The sequence below is a fragment of the Lithobates pipiens genome, unplaced genomic scaffold (genome assembly GCF_037356315.1).
Source record: "Lithobates pipiens isolate NorthernLeopardFrog02 unplaced genomic scaffold, aLitPip1_a1.2 Scaffold_17, whole genome shotgun sequence".
In the NCBI taxonomy this organism is placed as follows: domain Eukaryota; kingdom Metazoa; phylum Chordata; class Amphibia; order Anura; family Ranidae; genus Lithobates; species Lithobates pipiens.
Window position 1 is genome coordinate 10847924 of NW_027507755.1, and position 22368 is coordinate 10870291.

Genomic DNA, 22368 nt, shown 5'->3' on the forward strand with positions numbered 1-22368 from the left:
AGGAGACACTGCGGGGATTGTTATATGCGGAGGGCGGGGCCACCCATCTCCAGACCCCGCCCCCCTCTGACGCAAGGGGAAACCCGGGCTTTCCCATGACGTATGGGTGACCCTGCACCCCTCTGATGTAACACAGGCAGGCTTCCGTTACATCAGAGGGGGCAGGGTCACCCATACGTCACGCCCTCCGCATATAACAAATGTCACGTCATGCCCTCCACATATAACAAACGTCAGGCCGCAGGAATACCCGCAGTGTCTCCTCCGTGGAGACAGAAGATGGATGGATTCGCTGCGCTGATTCAGATGAGCCATCGCTGGACCCCGGAGAGATGATCGTCCATCGCTGGATAGCAAGGGTGGATTACCACCGCTGGAATCTTTTTTTTATTTATTTTTTATTTTTAATAAAGGAATTTTTCAAAAGTGTGTTTGTCTTATTTAACTATTTTTTACACTTTCTTTGTGAAATGGTAGGGGTACTTTTGTACCCCCTTACCATTTCAAACGGGGGGGGGGTGGGATCTGGGGGTCCTCTTGTTAAAGGGGGCTTCCAGATTCTGATAAGCCCCCCGCCCGCAGACCCCCACAACCACCGGCCAGGGTTGTGGGGATGAGGCCCTTCTCCGCATCAACATGGGGACAAGGTGCTTTGAGGGGTCACAGACCCCCAAAGCATCCTCCCAATGTTGAGGGCATGTGGCCTGGTACGGTTCAGGAGGGAGGGGGGCCGCTCTCTCACCCCCCTCTTTTCCTGCGGTCTGCCAGGTTGCGTGCTCGGATAAAGGGTCTGGTATGGATTTTTAGGGGGACCCCACGTCAATTTTTTTTTAAATTTGATGCGGGGTTCCCCTTAATATCCATACCAGACCTGAAGGGCCTGGTAATTGAATTTGGTGCACCCCCACGCTTTTTTTAAAATGTATTTTTTTTTTTTTTTATCAATGACTTTCAGTGAGTGTTCTCTGTATTACGGAGTCGACAATTCATAATAGCTGCGAGTGATTTTAAAGGACTTTTTTTCCTGCATAAATGACACTTTGTGCAGGGACAGTTCTAAGCACCAGAAACATGCACCCCTTCACAGGCATACTATAGACACCCCCCCCTCCCTACGAAATTTAAAGGAATATTACACTTTTATTGTTTCACTTTAATCATTATTAAAATCACTGCTCCCGAAAAAACGGCCATTTTTAAAACTTTTTTTTTTGCATTGATACATGTCCCTTGGGGCAGGACTCGGGTCCCCAAACACTTTTTAGGACAGTAACTTGCATATTAGCCTTTAAAATTAGCACTTTAGATTTTGAACGTTGGAGTCCCATAGACTTTAATAGGGTTCTAAAGTTCACACGAAGTATGCTATATACTAGCTCCGTTGAATCTTCTTTATACATTCCACAGACACCATAAGCCTTCAAAGACAGATTCGACCGTAATTCCTGTGGATTTTCAGACGAATGCAATTTTTGAACGAAAAACTAAATAAATAAAAACGAATTTCGGGAGTAACTAAATTAATTAATTTTTCGAACAAAAACGAAACTCCGAAACAAAATATTTTACTCTGCACATGTCTAATAATTTAATATTTTATAATAGTTAAGTTATTTCAGATGTTTGAATTTTCAGGTTTTCAAATTTCACATCTTTGGAATTTCGAATTTTCAAATTTCTAAAATTTTGAATTCCCGAAGTTTCGAATTTTGAATGTCCGAATGTTTGAATTTCAAATGTCCGAATTTCTGAAATTTTGTATTTTCATATTTTCAAGTTTCCTAATTTCCTAATTTAGAATTTTCAAATTTAGAATTTACGAATTTCTGAGTTTTCAAATTTAGAATATCCGAATATTTGGAAATTCGATAATTCCGAAATTCAGATATTTCCGAAATTGTATAAATTTGTTAAAAAACAAATTTGGAACTAAATTTATGTATGTCAGCTTTCTATGAAATTTGTTTTTAATGATCGCATCATGTATTTTGAGAATATTTTTTCTTGTCTGTATAATAAATCAATTTCTACTTCATACATTCTTTTTTGTAATTGTACCTGATTTAGTAACTTGGGTTTAGTACAGTCCCCACACTATATAAGGCCGCCTGCGTGGCGGCCTTGTGTAGTGTGTTGCATCGGTGGTTAAAGACAGACAGAGAGAGACAGTGTCAGTTAGTTTCAGTTACAGTGTGTAGAGGATATATATGCATCCCAGGTGTGTTGAATATATATTTATACACTGTATTCAGTTTAGTTAGTTAGTTAGTTTAGTTTAGTTTAGTTAGATCTGTTCCTGTTATTCTCTTCATAATATACTGACAGGCAGGGAGCTGCAGTATTTTCACTTAGTTTACTGTGTCCATTGCACAGTGTGCACCTAAAGCTTTACCTGAATACAATTGCCGGTGTTCTCATACAAATACAGGCAGGGAGCTGCAGTATTTTGTTTTAGTGTCCTTTGCACACTATGCACCTGAAGCTGGAAGACTCAGCTCTGCCAACTCTCCGCCGAGGAGGAGATCCTCTATTGCCGGAGATCTGTATTGCCGGGATCCCCTATTGCCGGGGATCGTGTGATTGCAGAGCCCATTGGTGGAGGGGACCCGTGGAAGTGATCACATCACACACATAGGATGATCATTGATCGGCAGGTCTGGGGGATGCGTAGTTGCCGGATTTTGGGGGGATTTGCCGCATGAAGCCGCTTAGGATGCAGCTGTGATCTGTCCCGGTGAACGGACATCGATATTCCGGGATCACCTGTCGCTTAGTAAATTGAATGGTGTATGTGACCCCCTCCTTCTCCTCGGCACCCCCCGGATTTGCTCGCCCTTTTCGGGTGATGAGGCTGAGCAGAGCGGCCAGATTTGGGGAAAAGCTTCCTCTCTGAGACAAGTTTCCTCTGCATGGACAAAGTCCCGGCACAGCACTTATGAGAAGAGTAGTTTGACAGCCACTTGCACATTATTAGGCTCTTTAAGCCTTGCTCACACCCTCCTTCATGATCTCCTGGTAGCTATATTCTCTACCCATGGTTGCAGGAAAGAAAATCGCTTCATCTATGGTTGGCTTTAGTGAAGCCGATTTCCAACAAAGGAGATAACTGGTGGTAAAAGGAGAAAACTGCAATAGCATTTTGAAGGCTTATTGGTTTCATATGTTCGGTGAGTGCATCCCCATAGGGGGTCGTCCTTTGTTCCACAAGTGGTGATCTATATGGTGGAAGCTGTGTTTCAATCACTAAGCAAGTGGATAGAACAGAGCACCCTGTCTCCTGAACACTGAATTGAACTTTTACGCATGTTTTGAAAAAAATGTGCATGCGCTGCTATACATAAAAAGTGGACTTTTTAGTTTGAGTTACAGGTTTTGTGTATTTATGACACCCATGAATCTAGTATAAGTCTGGAAAGCTCCGCTTTTTGAATAGCGCCTAAAACTGAAATAACATGGATGTCACAAAAATGGCACCCATCCTGTTCTTGCATAAAAAAAGTTTTTATTAGACCCCCCCCCCAAAAAAAAAAATCATAGACATCCACCCCATTCTGCTCTGATTCAGCGTGGGATCTGTTCACAGATTCCCTTCTGAACAGACCAAACAATGCTGATGTGAAAGGAGCCTGACAAGAACATATACAAAATTTCATTCTGTTGACTTTTAAAAAAAATGTAGTAGACTTTTCATACTTGTATTTATTAGAAAATATATATCCAGGAAAGCATTCCAAAAGACTTTCCTTCTTCAGTTTTATTGCAAGAATAACTTTACACAAGCTTTGGCCAAATCCCAAGGCCTTTGTCAACTGCTAATCACATATACTAGCCATCCAATTAAATAGCATGGCATAGTTCATGTTATCATTATTACCAATCAAGGAAGATCTAGGGATAATCTAATAGGCATAATCTTCAAACATTTATAATGCTTTAAATTGTATTAATCTAAATATCAAACAATCCCTTGGATTGATTTTTTTTTTAATCTGTCTTCTTAAACAAACCTTTGTTTCATTATTTATTGTCTATTATTTATTGAATCATTTATTATTCATTATTTATTGTATTATTGCATAGCATAGTTGCATAATAATTTTGTTACGCTTTCCAGCCTGTGCAGGATGAGTTTTTATAATCTATTTTCACTCGGAACATATGTAGATAATGTAGAGATTGGAAAGGGTTACAACTAAATCACAAGGCACATGAATAAATGCATCACTCAGTAAAAAAACAAAACAATGAAAGTTGTATTCAAAATCTTCACGTTTTAAAAGATACGGCCTAGGAGGAGGTGTTGCAATTATTACATGATGCTCATAAGCCAGAATTTGGGTAGACACTATGCTGTCAGCCAAACTTAAAGAGAAATATGCTGATGTTCTTGAAGGGTTCCTGTAGGCAAGCCATGGTGGCACCCGTAGGCATTGCAGGACACTTGCTTCTTGGGATAACTCGATGTTAGATTAATACTATTTAAATATCAATGCCAGGTATGGATATTTTATACATAGTTACATTGACCCAGCTTGGACCAATGTAACTATGTATATTTATCATACCTGGCTGATGTCCCTTGTGCAATCAGAGCAAAGCTTTCTCTGAATGATGCCCTTGCTGAGCAGTCAACCACCTGTGTTCAAAATGCAGCAGTGCAGCTGCTCAGCATGGCACCGGGAAGCAAGTGGAGATCATTGGAGTAACCGTGCCTACTTATGTGATATCCAGCTTACAGGGACATCGAGCAGGTACAGTATGGTATACACATAGTTACATTGGTCCAAGCTGGACCAATGTAACTATGTATAAACTATTCAAACCTGAAATTCATCTCTAAAGTCTAAACAAGTACCAAAACCAGTCACTATTTTACTATGTGATGCACAAACCTCATAAAGTAAAGAAAAACCTTATTTACCTTATCTGACTTGGTTAAAACCTCCCTCATTTGTGTCTCACATGGTTTCCCCTGAGACACTGCCGTCAACAGTGGTTTATACTATGTATAGATATATATTCAAACAAAAATAGCTTTTCTTCAGCATACTGAACAAAAACAGTCCGTAAACTTTTGGTATAACACAAAGATACGGCTCACCGCCAGCATAAACCTGGCCCACCACAAGGTTTAAAGTCCCACTGGTCTAGAAATAGGTCAATCCTGAGCCCATCAGTGTCTCACACGATAAACAACCCATTTCACAACTGTGTGCTGTTCCACATCACACCTCATGGACACCTTCTGGGTGCTTCCTGCCTTTTTCATCCCCCTCTTGCAGGTGGGCTAACCATTTCAGGATCAAAGTACCAGTAGCCAGGGTTGTTGGTTCTCACATGCAAGTCACAGAACCTCTTGGAATTTTGGGACCCATATGAGGACTTAGTAGTCCTGGGAAAACTGAAAGTAATTTTTGCCCCCTTTTAATGGATCACAACAGAACCTCTCACCCTGCATGGTTGAAAATCCCTGAGTATACCAACTGTGTCTTGTCGTCCCCCTTCAAGGGGTTCTTAATGCTCAGGGTTTTTCACCTTCATGCATTCTATGCATGAAGGAAAGAAACCTTCTGTGTGCAGCAGCCACCCTAATATTCACCTGAGCCCCATCTTGATCCAGCGATGTGCACGAGAGCCTCGACTCTTCGGGGACTCTCATTCCTCATCAAGGACACACACATACAAGCATTGGCCACCTCTGGAGAAGATTGAACAAAATGAAGTGACATCATGTGACCAGTCTAAAGACATCTGGAAAAGGGGTAATTATTAAAAAAAAAAATATATAGCAGAGGGTCACCAAGTTAGGTTGAACACTAAGGGTAGACAATTTGTGCTTTAAGGTTACTGGTGTTGAATTACCCAAACATGAACTGGATCCACAGATGTCCAGAAGAACGAGAAAATTCTAAAAATGGGGAAGAGTAATTGCTTTGTGTTAAATATAGCCCACAGGGCTTGCATTGCTGTTCCGTAAAATATAAATATTCAATTCTTCCTCTTAACGATTTTCTGCTCCCGTCTGGCAAAAAAGTGCATTTCGTAGTAAACCTCTGCCACTGTGGAACACCTCAAAATGAATTATGCTGAAAAAATGTAAGGAATCACCATAGCGAGAAGCAGACAAAATGCTAGGAGAGGCCTCTGAAAAGCTTGAATTATCTGGAAAATTGAAACAAATGTTCTATTAATGTATAATTTATATACAAGTTCCTTTGGCAAACCAATCTGAGACATGTTTGTGCATGAATAAAACAGATTAGAATCTGCTATGATTACCAACTGTGTAATGTTTTAACATAATATGCTCACACTTGAAATGTTCACTATTTGTAACTTAAAAAAGTTTTATACAGTATATAAGAAAGCAGAAAGCCCGCAGTGAGTAGGCTAATGAGTATATTTAGAAAAAAATAGAATTTACAAATCTAGGAGCGACAGACTATCAGTATAACTTTTCTACTTCACAGCAACTAACCTCCCTAATATTCTAAGAGCCAATATAAATGTAATAATAGCTAAAATATTTTGGAAGTGTTCTCTGACTTGAGAAGGGCAAGAAATCTCATTATTTGCAACTTTCTAGTCATTGGACTCATGCCCGCTCTTCCTCTGCCTATCCGTCTGGTGCCCAATTTCCATTGGCCTAGGCCTGCCAGAAATCAATGTATAGAAAAAGCCTGCCTGGGCGGGGGGCATTGGAGGCAGTGCTGTGTCCATTCATTCCTAGAAGATGATCCCTGGTGACTGGGCATTCACCCTTTTATTGCTGGCAGATCAGGTGGGAATATGTGATTAACCCTTTGTTTGCTAGAAGATATGTGTGTTGGAAGTTATATTTATTAACAATTTCATTGCTAGCAGAACCCTGGTGGAAATGCACATTTACCACTTTAATAGGTAGATTAAAGGGTTAATCGTGCATTTCCACCAGGGATCTGCCATCAAAGAAAGGGTTAATCATGTGTTTCCATCGGGGTCTAACAGAAAAGAAATAGTTAATCATGTCCAGCCACCAGGCCAGCAAGGATTATTATAAGTCTATGCCAGACCCTCTATTAGAGGCTGGCTTAAACGTTTTAATCATGTATCTAGCCACCAGGGATCTTATTTGTCTGAGATCCCTGGTGGCTAGAACCATGATAAACCCTTTTATTGCCAGTAGATCCCTGGTTGAAGACAGTATCTTCCTTGTACCCTATAGTGACGTGTAGGCAACATGCCTTAAAGCAGGCAACTTTTGAGAGGTGGAGATCTATCTGAACCACATGGAAGAGATCAATGGTCTCTGGAGTTCGTGCCATTTTTATTTTTAAAGAAATGAACTAGCATTGTCTCACTAAATAGTAAGGATGAAACAAGGAAAAACATTAATACAAATGTCACTGTAAAAACGTAAGCCTACTTTAAAAGTTAGCTTCAGTGAGAAACTCATTCACGTTAATTTACATTTTTTTTTCATATCCGGAGAGTAATTAGTAATTAGTCATCTCGCACAAGTCTGATGCAGGAGTTCATCTTGAAGGCAGAGTGATTTGCTCAACACGTTTCAGGCCTGACTGTAAGGCAGTGTAGTAGGTAAGGAGGTGAATAGAGGCCAGTAGGATGTCAGTAGTATGTAGGGCATTGTACAGAGGTCAATAGTAAGTAAATGCAGTGTACAGAGTTCAGTAGGATGTATTGCAGTGTACAGAGTTTAGTAATTTATGGGGAAGTGGGACGTAGGGCTGTAGTGGGATGCCCCTTTGTCCAGATTCCAGTGCAGGTCCCTTTAACTTAACTCCCCACAATCCTCTGAGCTCCTGGACACGCCCGGGGGTATAAATGCCAGCTCTACCCAGCTTCCTGTGCTTAGAGAGATCCTGCCTGATGGGACAGCAGTGACTGGGCAAGTGAGCTGTCCCCAGGTGCCGGGTCCTCCCCTGTTAAGTCTGGTGTGCGGGCCACCAGCAGCGAGCACAAGAGCATGCAGCATTTTTCCAAGCCCCAGTCACTGGAGAGGACTCTGTTACAGTCCATTTTTGGAAGCTGTCCATGACGTGGGTTGGCCCTATCCGCAGCAACCAGAACCTCCTGACCGAAGCAAGCAGAAAGCAGGGCCAGCGTGAAGTTTGTGCCAGCAGGAGGTCCACTCAGCTCCCAGTCTTTTGAACAAACTTTTGCTATCTTGAACACGTGAGATTCTTAAGTGCTCTATTCTATCTGAAGATTGAACTCAGAAAACCCTGCTGCCATCTAGTGGACACTAGTTGAACAGCAGTATAATTGTTATATCCTTTTTCTTCACAGTTCATATTAATGTTCTGTAATACATACCTGTGTTCACACGATCTCTGGTACAATTTATGTTGAAGTTTTCTTGTTGAGTAAAGTAGAAATTGCACATCACCGCTGGTCTGATCATTTGGCTGAAACCGTTACACTACAGGGCAGTGTACACAGGTCAGTAGCATGTAGAGCAGTGAACAGAGGTCAGTAGTATGTAGAGTAGTGTACAGAGGTCAGTAGGATGTATTGCAGTGTACAGATGTTGGATTGGGACACCTGGCACACAGGAGAGAACATTTCATGCTACGTTTGTAGTGGAAATCAAGGGAGCTGATAGAGAAGCCGCTATAGGTGTTGGGGATACCGGAAAACTTCCCTGTGCTTGGTGAGGCCACTGTATTGTGGTCATCTGGATTCAGTAAGGGGCCACCCTATTTTGAAGCCTATTAGAGCCTATGTCTCTAATCAGGTACTTAAAAAAAAACCCTGGCCGCTGTAATTCATGCTCCCGGTGACCCGAAAGGGGCCGAATGCATGAATAGGGGGTGGCTATGGATACAGTGGTGTGAAAAAGTGTTTGCCCCCTTCCTCATTTCCTGTTCCTTTGCATGTTTGTCACACTTAAGTGTTTCAGAACATCAAACCAATTTAAACAATAGTCAAGGACAACACAAGTAAACACAAAATGCAATTTGTAAATGAAGGTGTTTATTATTAAAGGTGAAAAAAAATCCAAACCATCATGGCCCTGTGTGAAAAAGTGATTGCCCCCCTTGTTAAAACATACTATAACTGTGGTTGTCCACACCTGAGTTCAATTTCTCTAGCCACACCCAGGCCTGATTATTGCCACACCTGTTCACAATCAAGGCATCACTTAAATAGGAGCTGCTTGACACAGTAAGGTCCACCAGAAGATCCTTAAAAGCTACACATCATGCCGAGACCCAAAGAAATTCAGGAACAATTGAGAAAGAAAGTAATTGAGATCTATCAGTCTGGAAAGGGTTATAAAGCCATTTCCAAAGCTTTGGGAATCCAGCGAACCACAGTGAGAGCCATTATCCACAAATGGCGAGGACATGGAACAGTGGTGAACCTTCCCAGGAGTGGCCGGCCGCCCAAAATTACCCCAAGAGCGCAGCGACGACTCATCCAAGAGGTCACAAAAGACCCCACAACAACGTCCAAGGAACTGCAGGCCTCACTTGCCTCAGTTAAGGTCAGCGTTCATGCCTCCACCATCAGGAAAAGACTGGGCAAAAATGGCCTGCATGGCAGAGTTCCAAGGAGAAAACCACTGCTGAGCAAAAAGAACATCAAAGCTCGTCTCAATTTCTCCACAACACATCTTGATGATCCCCAAGACTTTTGGGACAACATTCTGTGGACCGATGAGACAAAAGTGGAACTCTTTGGAAGGTGTGTGTCCAAGTATATCTGGCGTAGAAGGAACACTGCATTTCATAAAAAGAACATTATACCAACAGTAAAATATGGTGGTGGTAGTGTGATGGTCTGGGGCTGTTTTGCTGCTTCATGACCTGGAAGACTTGCCGTGATAAAAGGAACTATGAATTCTGCTGTCTACCAAGAGATCCTGAAGGAGAATGTCCGACCATCTGTTCGTGTACTCAAGCTGAAACGAACTTGGGTTCTGCAGCAGGACAATGATCCTAAACACACCAGCAAGTCCACCACCGAATGGCTGAAGAAAAACAAAATGAAGACTTTGGAGTGGCCTAGCCAAAGTCCTGACCTGAATCCTATTGAGATGTTGTGGTATGACCTTAAAAAGGCCGTTCATGCTCGAAAACCCTCTAATGTAACTGAATTAGGACAATTCTGCAAAGATGAGTGGGCCAAAATTCCTCCAGGACGCTGTAAAAGCCTCATTGCACGTTATCGCAAACGCTTGGTTGCAGTTGTTGCTGCTAAGGGTGGCCCAACCAGTTATTAGGTTTAGGGGGCAATCACTTTTTCACACAGGGCCATGATGGTTTGGATTTTTTTTCACCTTTAATAATAAACACCTTCATTTACAAATTGCATTTTGTGTTTACTTGTGTTGTCCTTGACTATTGTTTAAATTGGTTTGATGTTCCGAAACACTTAAGTGTGACAAACATGCAAAGGAACAGGAAATGAGGAAGGGGGCAAACACTTTTTCACACCACTGTAGATTCATGCTATGTATGAATCTATCCATTACCAATTCAGGGGGTGGCGAAGAGAGAGGGGGCGGCACTCGGGTGTCCCTAATGGACAGGCCGCCCCTGGTCAATAGAGTAGTGGACAATGTCAGTAGGGCAATGGAAAGTATCATTAGGGCAATGGACGGTGTCTATAGGACAGTGGATAGCATCAGTCATTAAGGCAGTGGGCAGTATCAGTTAGAAGGGCAGTGGGTGGTGTCAGTAGGGCAGTGGATGTGTCAGTAGGGCAGTGGATGGTGACAGTAGGGCAGAGGATGGGATCAGTAACTAGGTCAATGATATGTGTTTATAGGGGGTCACAGGAGAGCACAATCTTCTTTCACATGCAGAGAAGGAAAGTTCCCGCTATACACTACTCATTTTTCCGATGCGCTGATCCTGGCCAGCCCTTCTCTCTTGTCCATCCCATGAGATGTCATACACAAGCACCTGGGATGGACTAGGATGCTCCTTCCTTGTGCCACTCTGAATATGTAGGAGGAGCAGTCTGGGGCTGGCAAGACAGGGACATGATCTACCCATCATCTACCTGTGATCAATGGGTAGATTGAGATCGACGGGTTGCTGACCCCGCCTTACAGTTTATGTAAAGCCAAACTTTTAAACAAACTATGTTGTTGCACATGATCCTGTAATGTAAAAAAAAATAATAATCCTTTTAATATGTCTTGCTTTCAATTAAAATATACCAGCAAGGTATATCCAAGGACACATCCTGTCTTTGGGTGACACTCACATCATCTGTTGTCACCCTTTACAATATGTTGAACTACAAGCAGCTTGTCATCACACAGTGTACTGGAACATCGTAAAACTGGGATGTTCAGTCAACACTAGAGGTTCGTACAAAATATCTAAAAGATGTGCATAATGCAGGGAAAGTAAACATGATCAAAATCAAAGAAAACTATATTTCTTTTACTTAAAGTGAAGTTCCAATGACATCTAGCATTTTTTTTTTAAATCTATTATAATGTGACACACATTACTCTTCTATATTACGCTGCTATAGTTTGTATTTTATATAAAAACAAACCTTATATTTCTTCTTCTTCTTGTGTGTTCCCATCTTGCTTGTAGGCAGGAGAAGCCCACAAGGATGGTCTTCCGGAATATGGTGCTGCTGAATTAATCAGCATGCACTGCCCGATCTCGCACATGCGCTTTATGCACACATAGTGGTGGAAACTTCTCTGGTTGCCATCACAACGGGCGTCATCGTTGGAAGTGCCCATGCCGTTGTTATGGCAACCTAGCACTCGGTGCTGCCCACTGACTCCTAGGAAAGGATGACATGCATTGAGGAAAATGCCACGGAGAGGAAGTTGCGGAATACAAGGGACCCCATAGCAACAGTGTTCAAGGAGGGGGTAAAAAAAAAAAAAAAATCCAAATGTTGATGCTGATGGATAATGCCGTTAATTTCTTTAACCACTTTAGCCCCGTAAGATTTAGCTGCTCAGTGACCAGGCCATTTTTTGCAATACGGCACTGTGTCGCTTTAACTGACAATTGCGTGGTCGTGCTATGCTGTAGCCAAACAAAATGTATGTCCTTTTTTCCCCACAAATAGAGATTTCTTTTGGTGGTATTTGATCACCTCTGCAGTTTTTATTTTTTTAAGCGTAAATTGATTGGTTTGCGCAAAAGTTATAGGGTCTACAAAATAGGAGATAGATTTGATGCATTTTGATTATCTTTTTTTTTGCTAGTAATGGCTGAGATATTGCGGTGGACAAATTGGACGCTTTTGACACATTTTTGGGACCATTGACAATTATACAGTGATCAGTGCTATAAAAATGCACTGGATTATTGTATAACTGTCACTGGCAGGGAAGGGGTTAACACCAGAGGGCAATCAAGGGGTTAAATGTGTTTCCTGACTGTGTGTTCTAACTGTAGGGGGGGGGGGGGTGGGACTGTCTAGGAGGAGTGAGAAATCGATGTTCATACTTAGTATGAACATTTTTTGGGTGGAACTCCTTTTTAAAACAATTACACGTGCCTACTTTGACAGTGCTCTACAATTGAGTATTCTCTTATAAGAGATAATAACTGCATACTTTCTATATTTTCTATTACCGCCCCTCCATTATGTGAATTCTGGTATGTTTGACTGAGCACATAAGAGTGTATGGCTTGGGGGGCATATACCAATGACACCAGGAACACCATGGGGTTGATTTACTAAAGACAGATAAGCTGTTCACTTTGCAAGGGAAATTGTACGTTGCAAGGGAATTTGCCCCAGATCTTGAAAATAAATTAGGTGAAACTCTGGTGACTTCCATCATCCAATCATGTGCAAACCAAATTGCTGTTTTTTTTTCCTTGCACATGATTGGATAATGGAAGGGAGCAGATTGTCACCTTAGTCACTAAGCTCTGGGGAACATTCCCATGCAAAGTACATTTTCCCTGGCAAAATTAACAGCCTGTTTGCCTTTAGTAAATGAACGCTCATAGATAATAGACATATCATTATTACAGACAGAGTTTCTGATTTCCAGAGTGCTGTTGCTGTATAGAAAATGATTGGCCGACATAAATCCGAATTTATGGTACATTTTTTGCGATTGATGAATTGTTTGGGTATCCAATGACGCCTGCATATTTTGTTTACCAGAATTATTGGCTAAGTGGTGGTTCTCTGTCTATAATGGACAAAAGTAAAGGAAAATATGGCTCATTATTAACCACTTCAGCCTTCATGACCAGGCCATTTTTTTTGTTATACTGTACGACACTGCGTTACTTTAACTAGCAATGCTGTAACCGAGTCAAATTTATGTAATTTTTTTTCCACAAATAGAGCTTTCTTTTGGTGGTATTTGATCAGCTCTGCGGTTTTATGTTTGTGCTATAAACAAAAAAAAAGGCCAACAATTTTAAATAAAAAAATAAAAAATATGTATTCTGCTACATGTTTTTGGTAAAAAAAAAAAAATCCCAATAAGTGTATATTGATTGGTTTGCACAAAAGTTATAGTGTCTACAAACTATGGGATAGATTTATTTATTTATTTACTAGTAATGTCAGTCATCAGCGACTTATAGCAGGACGGCAACATTGCGGCAGATGAATCAGACACTAAGTGACACTTTTTGGGGACCAGTGACACTATTACAGTGATCAAAATATGCACTGTACTAATGACACTGGTAGGGATGGGGATAAAATCAGGGGCGATCAGAGGGTTAAAAGTGTTCCTAGGGAGTGCTTGCTAACTGTGTGGGAGGTGCTTCTACTATGAGAAGGCAGAGATCTGTGTTCCTGCATAGCAGAAACACAGGATCACAGCCTTTCCTTCTCACAGATTGGCAATCTGCCTTGTTTACATAGGCAGACTGCCATTCTACTTCTCTCAGGAACGATCGGCAGGTCTTGGTAGGTTTTCAGTTGTGCCATACTCTTTCCATTTTCAGATGATGGATTGAACAGTGCTCCGTGAGATGTGAAAACCTTGCTGTATTTTTTGTATAACCTAACCCATAGCACCCAACTGTTCCTGATTTTGAGGGACTGTCCTTGATTTGGAGCAATGTCCCTCTGTCCCTCTCATGTGTCCCTCATTTTGGTCTGATCTATAAAGTTGTATAAAAAAAAAGCATTGTATCTTTCAAAAAGTGTTTCTCAATGCTAAACCTATTATACAAATTCTAAAATGGCTGCATTTGTAAATTTTAAAAGCCAATATAAAGGAATAGTAGTGGTAAAAAAAAGCACTTGTGGATTTAATTAACCTTTTTTTTTTTTTTTGGTTAATTCTCCTGTAAAGGGGTGTGGCAGGAGACGTGTCCTATGCCTACATACGTTTGCTAATAGGTGTCCCTCATTCCCATCTCAAAATGTTGGGAGGTATGCCTAACCCTACTTTAAGTTTCTCCACAGCTTTATCCCTGACCTGTCTGGTGTGTTCTTTGGCCTTCATGATGATGTTTGTTCACTAAGGTTCTCTAACAAACCTCTGAGGGCTTCACAGAACATATGTATTTATACAGAGAATAAATTACACACAGGTGGACTGTAATTACTAATTATATGACTAATTCAAGACAATGGTTGACTAGATGAAGGCAACTGGCTCCACTAGATTTTAGTTAGGAGTATCAGAGTAAAGGGGGCTGAATACAAATCCATATTTATTTGTAAAAAAAATTGAAAACCATTTATCATTTTTTCTTCCACTTCACAATTATGTGTCACTTTGTGTTGGTCTATCACATAAAATACCAATAAAATATATGTACCTTTTTGGTTGTAACATGATAAAATGTGGTACATTTCAAGGGGTGTAAATACTTTTTGAAGGCACTGTAAGGGTCCTTTCACACGGGGCGGATCAGTGCTGATCCAACCTGTGGATATCCGTTTGCTCGATCTCCATCGATCTCCGCTGAGCAGGAAGGTGACAGGTCAGTCTCTGCACACTGCGCAGGGACGGACCTGTCACAGCGCCACTCTCCCCTATGGGAGATCGGGTGAAGACGGACTGCAGTGTCCGTCATCACCTGATCCGATCTGCAGACGGATGGAAAAATAGCTTTTTCCTCCGTCACACTTTTTCAGATCGGAGCAGGTCGGATGTCAGCGGACATGTCACCGCTGACATCCGACGCTCCATAGAGCTCTATGGAGCATCCGTTCAGGTCCGCCTGAAAAACTGACAGGCGGGCCTGAATGGATCGTCAGTGTGAAAGGGGCCTAAGGGGATAAAACCTTCCGGGGCTGAAGTGGTTAAAATATTACTTGTCAACTAAATGGACTAAAGAAAAAGGAATGGTTGAGTCATTTTTCTGACCACAGGTGCAATCCCTGATGTCCTCATAACTGACAAATGGCCGGCTAAATGATTAAACATTTACTTAGAGTGTGTGTGTATATATATATATATATATATATATATATTTATTTATTTATATGTGTATTACGAAAATATGACTACTGCCAGGAACTATTTAATGCTCTCCAGGAAAGTATTGAGGAGATGTCACATGTTTTTAAGTGGCTTTATTGCCCACTAATGAAGGTTAAGTGGATATAGCTACATTGCACTTGATTACTCAAGTGATTTTTTTTACCTTCAGCAGACTATGGTAAAATAAGAACATAATATTGCAAAGAAACCAGAAGCTATTATATTTTCTTTCTTTTCTATAAGAAGACAGTAGCTGACTCAGCACAGCCCACCTATTACTAAACTATCACTTTCCAATAAACTGACCCTTTAAGCACTTCAGCCTCGGAAGGATTTGCCCCCTTAATGACCAGGCCATTTTTGTGATACGGCACTGTGCCGCTTTAACTGACAATTGCGCGGTCGCGCAACGCTGTACCCAAACAAAATTGACGTCCTTTTTTTTCCCACAAGTAGAGCTTTCTATTGGTGGTATTTGATGACCTCTGCGGTTTTTATGTTATGCGCTATAAACAAATAAATGCCTACAATTTTGAAAAAAACATTTTTTTTTACTTTCTGCTATAATACATATCCAGAAAATATAAGAAAAACATTCCAAAAGTTGCTGCACTTAAAAACTTGTTGCTTTATTCCATCAAATCTTTAGATAAAGATTACAAAGCAAGTAGAGTCATTCAAGACAAGATAGTTGAAATTCATCTGTTCAGACAAGGATTACATCTATCTATCTATCTATCTATCTATCTATCAAATAATGGATTTTATTCGTTTAGGCCAATATGTATTCTTCTACATGCAAAATTGCAATAGACGTATATTGATTGGTTTGCGCAAAAGTTATCGTTTCTACAAACTACGGGATAGATTTAGGGACTTTTATTTTTTTTTTCCACAATTTTTGCTAGTAATGGCAGCGATCTGCAATTTTTAGTGGGATTGCGATATTGCGGCGGAAAAATCTGACCCCAAATGACACTTTTTGGGGACCAGTGACATTACATTGATCAGTGCTATAAAAAATGCACTGATCAATGTAAAAATTACACTGGCAGGGAAGGAGTTAACACTATGGGGCGATCAAGGGGTTAAGTGTTATCCCTGTGTATGTTCTAACTGTAGGGCTCACTGGGACATGACAGAGATCGCTGTTCCCGATTATTGGGAACAGAAGATCTCTGACATGTCATTAGGCAGAATGGGGGAATCACCTTGTTTACAGTTCCCCGTTCTGCCTCTGTACACAGCGATCGTGGGTTGCCGATGGACATCGATGTGGGACCCACGGCACATTGGTGCCCGCTATCCTCCTTGCATGGAATGACGTACAGTTACGTCAGTTTTTGCAGGAGAGCCAACCTGCCGCAGTAAATGTACGTGAGCTGGACGGCAAGTGGTTAAACCACTGATGCTCCCAAAAGACCAAAAAAAAAAAAAATCGAGTGGATATAACATATTATGTTTGTTTACTGGCATTTCTCAAGGAGCTTTTAAAAACATTAAATACTAGACATGTGTCATTCGTTTTGTTACGAATCAAACATTTTTGGACAAAACTTTCATTATTGAGCAGTATCCAGATCTCCAAATCAATAAATAGTAACAAATTTAAAAAAGATTATAACAAAACAACAATTAATTTGTTTCATTCGGATCTGAAATAATGTAACAAAATAATGAATGATCTGAATTGATTTGGATCTATTTATTTTTTTATGTTGCATTAAAGTGGTTGTAAAGGCACAAGGTTTTTAGCTTCATGCATTCAAAGCTGCAGGTCGGAAGGGCACCTACTTGTTGTGTTTGGGTTGGATGACCTGCTTGCTGTGGGGGCACACGGCAGGAAGGAGGAGCAAGGAGCACTGGCGTGGCACCCGAGAAGAGGAGGAGTCAGGCTGCTCTGTGCAAAACCATTACACAGAGCAGGGAAGTATAACATGTTTGTTTTTCTTTTGTTTTTTAACCAAGGCTTTAATATCACTTATTTTTTTTTATTATTATAAAAAATGTACTAGATATTAAATGGAAACTTATTGCAATAAATAAAGTAAGGTATAAAAGTAAAAAAAAAAAAAAAAAGATAATGATTCCTACTTGTTGTGTTTGGGTTGGATGGATGTGGATCCATCAGAATTTCCGAATCATAGTATAAAGAATGAATCTGAAATGAATTTAGTTCCATTTACTATGTTATGATTCAAAGATTCTCATGGATCCACCTCCATCCAACTCAAACAGAATACATAAGTAATCTCCCGAAATAACGAATTAACTCTTTAAAATGAACATAGCCAATCTTCCAAAATAGCTTCCAAAATACGAATCAATTTGGAATATACTAAACAAATCTGAATATACTAAATGAATCCGAATATACGAAACACATTACAAAAACGAATCATTCTATCATAACGAACATGACAAAACAAAATGATTAACTTAACAAATTAATCTGAAACTAAAAAAATTTTTGCATCGTGCATCTCTACTAAATATGTTAATAACACAACAATTTGACATTTGTATTCCTTGATAGAAAGAAATGTGTTTAATGCAATCCAGGACCAGAAACCAAAAATTCAATAAAAAAAGTTGACTGTCAGATACAGAAAGCTCCTACAGCATTATTAGAGCTGCACGATTAATCGTTAAAAAAAATTGTGATTGCGATTCAACCCCCTTCACGATCTTAATACAGCATTTCCCCGATACATGTTAACCTCCCTGGCAGTATGATTATGTCTGATCTTTGATGCTGAAAGCGGTACATTGTTTTGCATGGAAATTTGGTGTGTAATTCTTAGGAATAAGTCACTTAAATCTGTACAAACAAGAGTCCAGTAGACATCCTGGGTATGATAAAGTTTGAAACACAAAATCATAAATTATAATATAATAAATAACTATAAATAATTATAACAAATAATAATATAATAATAATAAAATGTATTTTAAATCAAAGACACTGAAATTTGCTCAGTTGCAGAATTGTCGCTGTCGTTACTTTCAGTGTTTGATGACAGATTTCCCCACAAATCGTTATCGCTCAATTCTGCAAGCGATTCTAATTTACTATCGCTGTTTTCTAGCTGGTCTAAAAACGTTTTTGATGTAAAAAGGGACACTTTTTGGGTGCCATGGACAATCTTAAGTTTCCAGGGAGAAAGAACAGTATATATAATATAAAACTGCATGCAGGGCACTGGACAGACCACTAGGGACAAAAGGGAGGTGAAATTATTTGATACAATAAAGTAATCTCTAAGATTACAGTGTACTGTATTTAATATGCTTTTTGCACTTTATGAAACTGGCGCCAGACTCCGTCCCTGTGCATCGCTCGCAGGGAATGGAGCCCAGCACAGTAATAAATTAAGCGGAGGACACAGCCCGCTCCCTTTCAGGAAGACATTGCAGAATCCTGGGGACAAGGTAAGTAACTTTGCCTGGATCCTGCGATGCAATTCCAAATGTGGCTTGGGCTTACCGCTTTTGGTAATGAAAATTCACTCCGAGCCACACTCATGAATACCGCCAGGGAGGTTAAACAAGTGAGGAGTCGTTCTTAGCTCAGAGCTGTCTAAAAGAAAACAAAAAACAACTCAAATGTATCTCTCGGTTCTTTTAGATCAAAGGGACGAACTTCGGTCTGTAAATGTGATCAGTTTAACCACTTAAAGACTAAACCTTTTTTGACACTTGTTGCCTACTGATTGAAATCTGTATTTTTTGCTAGAAAATTACTTAGAATCCCCAAACATTATTTATATATATATATATATATATATATATATATATATATATATATATATATATATATATATTTTTTTTTTAGCAGAGACCCTAAAGAATAAAATGGAGATCATTGCAATATTTTATGTCACACTGTATTTGCACAGCGGGCTTTCAAAATCAATAAAAAATAAACAGTAAAGTTAGCCCAATTTTTTTGTATAATACGAAAGATTTTAGGGTGAGAGAATCGTGATCTTTACTCTAAGCAAAAACATTTTGATTCTCATTTTATCCAGAATCATTGCGCTCTAAGCATTATTTGGGCAGAATATTTTTTACTGGTTCAGAATTTAAATGATCACCTTGTAAAAAACCCATTTGGTTTAAAACAGAAATGAATGGCAACCATTTGTGTACTGATATAAAAATACATTATAAATACCTTTTATTGCCCTCTTTTATAAGTGATCACATTCCCTCTGTTCTTAGCTGCATAAGAGCTGGAGAAGAGAAGCAGCAGCCCACTGAGCTTACCAGTGAATGGCTGTGCATTGGTGGCATGTCAGAACAAGTCTGATCATTGTAGGAGAGCAGGCTGAGTTCCCAGCATAGCTAGAGAACTGACCATGGTGTGCTTTCCTACTCCATACAAGCGAATTTCGGGGCCTACTGATCCAGGGATGGTCCGGTGCCGTCTCATCAGTAGGGAGAGGCCCAGCAACTGAAGAACCCCAGAGGAGGACTCTTTCAGGAGAAGACCGTGCACAAGGCTGGTTTCTCTGAAGGAGCCTGGAGACTTAGTTGAAGGAAGCAACCTGGATCAACACTCATACGGCATCGCCGGATCGGCTGAGAGAAACTGGTACCGTATGTCAGTTCTTTAAATGTATCCACATCCCTCAGTAACGCTCAAATGTATCTCACAAGTCTGTGGCAGAGACTTTACCGAGCAACCCACTGGCTGCTAGGCCTAGTGAGAGAGGTCTATCCGGGGGTTGTTGAATCCAGTTGTGGAACAGTTTTATTCTCTGGATTCTCTTAATACTATCACCTTGCAATTTAAGTGCCTGAACTCATCCCTAACCCTCTACCCTCCATTAAGAGACTTTGTTTTTTCTAAATAAATAACCCAAAAGAGGATTCAGTGTCAGTTTCAACATTCTTTGGGCCATTTACCACGGGATCCCCAAGACGGAGAAGCAAGCAGGTGAGGTAACGGTAAGCCCAAATCAAACCAGCAGCTCCTTCGGGGGTAAATGCTACACAAGTAAGGAGATATCTACAAGCAGTGTTCATTAGGGGTTTTTATGCTGATTCACATGGGACAAAGTTGTGGGGCAGAGTTTACCACAGTGATGGCCAACCTTGGCACCCCTGATGTTTTGGAACTACATTTCCCATGATGCTCATGCACTCTGCAGTGTAGTTGAGCATCATGGGAAATGTAGTTCCAAAACATCTGGAGTGCCAAGGTTCGCCATCACTGGTTTACAACCACTTTAAGTAGTGTGGCGGAAGTAATTACTGTAATATAGCCTGTTTATCTCATCCTGGGGAATCAAAACTTCAGTGTATGTCATAACTCTTGAGATAATAACAGTACCGCTAGAATAAGGACATTTTTATCTGTATCAATTAATTAGCAGCATTTTAATCCCAAACACCACTATATTTGAAGATACTGGAGGCAAACTGGACACATTACCTCTCCTATGTCAAATAGCCATTCGATATCCATCATATTATATTCCTTCAAACAGTAATTCCATGCTGGACAAAAATGTACAAGTTACCGGAATGCAACCTGTGAGTATTCAAAGGTATTACTACCTGTATAAAACTATATTTTAGGGAGTGACCGCTACATGGTCATATACACTGACATCCCATTGACCACGCCTCAGACTTTCTCATTGGTCAGATTATTTCTATCCATACGCTCCTCAAGGACTTAAAAAAGAGGGGCAACATCAGCAGTCTAGCACTCTCTTTTTAACATCAAACAAGGAACATTTGTCAAATCCTTTGATCCATCTTGCTCATTTATTGGGCTTTGCTGAACTCATTCAGCAGAATTTAAGTTTTTTAGGGCAGGGAAAAGAAGGGCCAAGCAGGCATAGTCTAGCACAGTTTAATTAGGGTTAGAATAAAACATGATGTGTATATGCACTTACAAGCAGGTAGGAGAAGGGATGACAGATACCAAGGGAGGAAGGTCCGAGTATGAGCCTGGCACTGGAGTGTCTATCCAGAATGATGTGAAAAAGCCATGAGGAGGGAGCGGGATGAGCCAAGGAACCATTAAGGAGGAGCCGGCGTCAGGCTGCCCTCTAAGGCTGGGATAAGTCCAGTATATGGGTACCTTCCAGAGTGTATGACTCTCTGATGGGAGTATCGGACAAGAGCTGTCACCACCGTCCCTTGTGAGGACCAAAAGAAATGTGTTTCGGAGGGTAGACACACCTCCTAAAGCCATCATGTTTTCATTTTAACCCAATTTAAACTTTTCTACACTATGCCTGCTTGCCGCTTCTTTTCCCTGCCCCCTATATTACACATTGTGGATCCCCAGCCCACTTTTAAAAGGCAGCCTGCAAGCATCCACTTGTGTTAGCCAGACATTTACACATTTATTCCCATAACTGCAGAAATTTTAGCTTTATTTTAGCTTATATTAATGGGAATGGAACATAATGCTGTAATATATTGTGTTTTATATTTAAGTGTTTTGACATTTGAACTCTTTTGTTTTTTCTGATGTATTATTGTCCCTTTTTCATTTGCAATACCCTTTCTCTGTAAATATTTTTATGCATCGTTTTTGTAATTGTCTTTTATTAAACAACATTTCAAAATCATTAATATTGTCTCTAATGCACTAAAAACGGAACTTAAAGAATCCTTGTCTCTTTGAAGAGCACTACTACATGGTAAATCTTTTGGTAATCCTGTCTTAGGTGACAATGAGTAGTACGGACATTTATTATAAGTTATAATTGTCAGTGTGAATGTTTGATATTTTTCAATAAAAATATCTGGTGACAGTTATTGATTTGGGGTAGATTGCTTAGGTAACCAAACTCAGAAACATTTTCTCTCAGTCTGCTAGCACTTGATTGTGGTCCTGCGGGCTGGAACATCTTATCTTTGTGCACGGCGAGTCATCATGAAGGGAGTTTGACCAGCCGTTTGTCACAAGTTGGTGAAGATGGCCAGGGTTTGACATT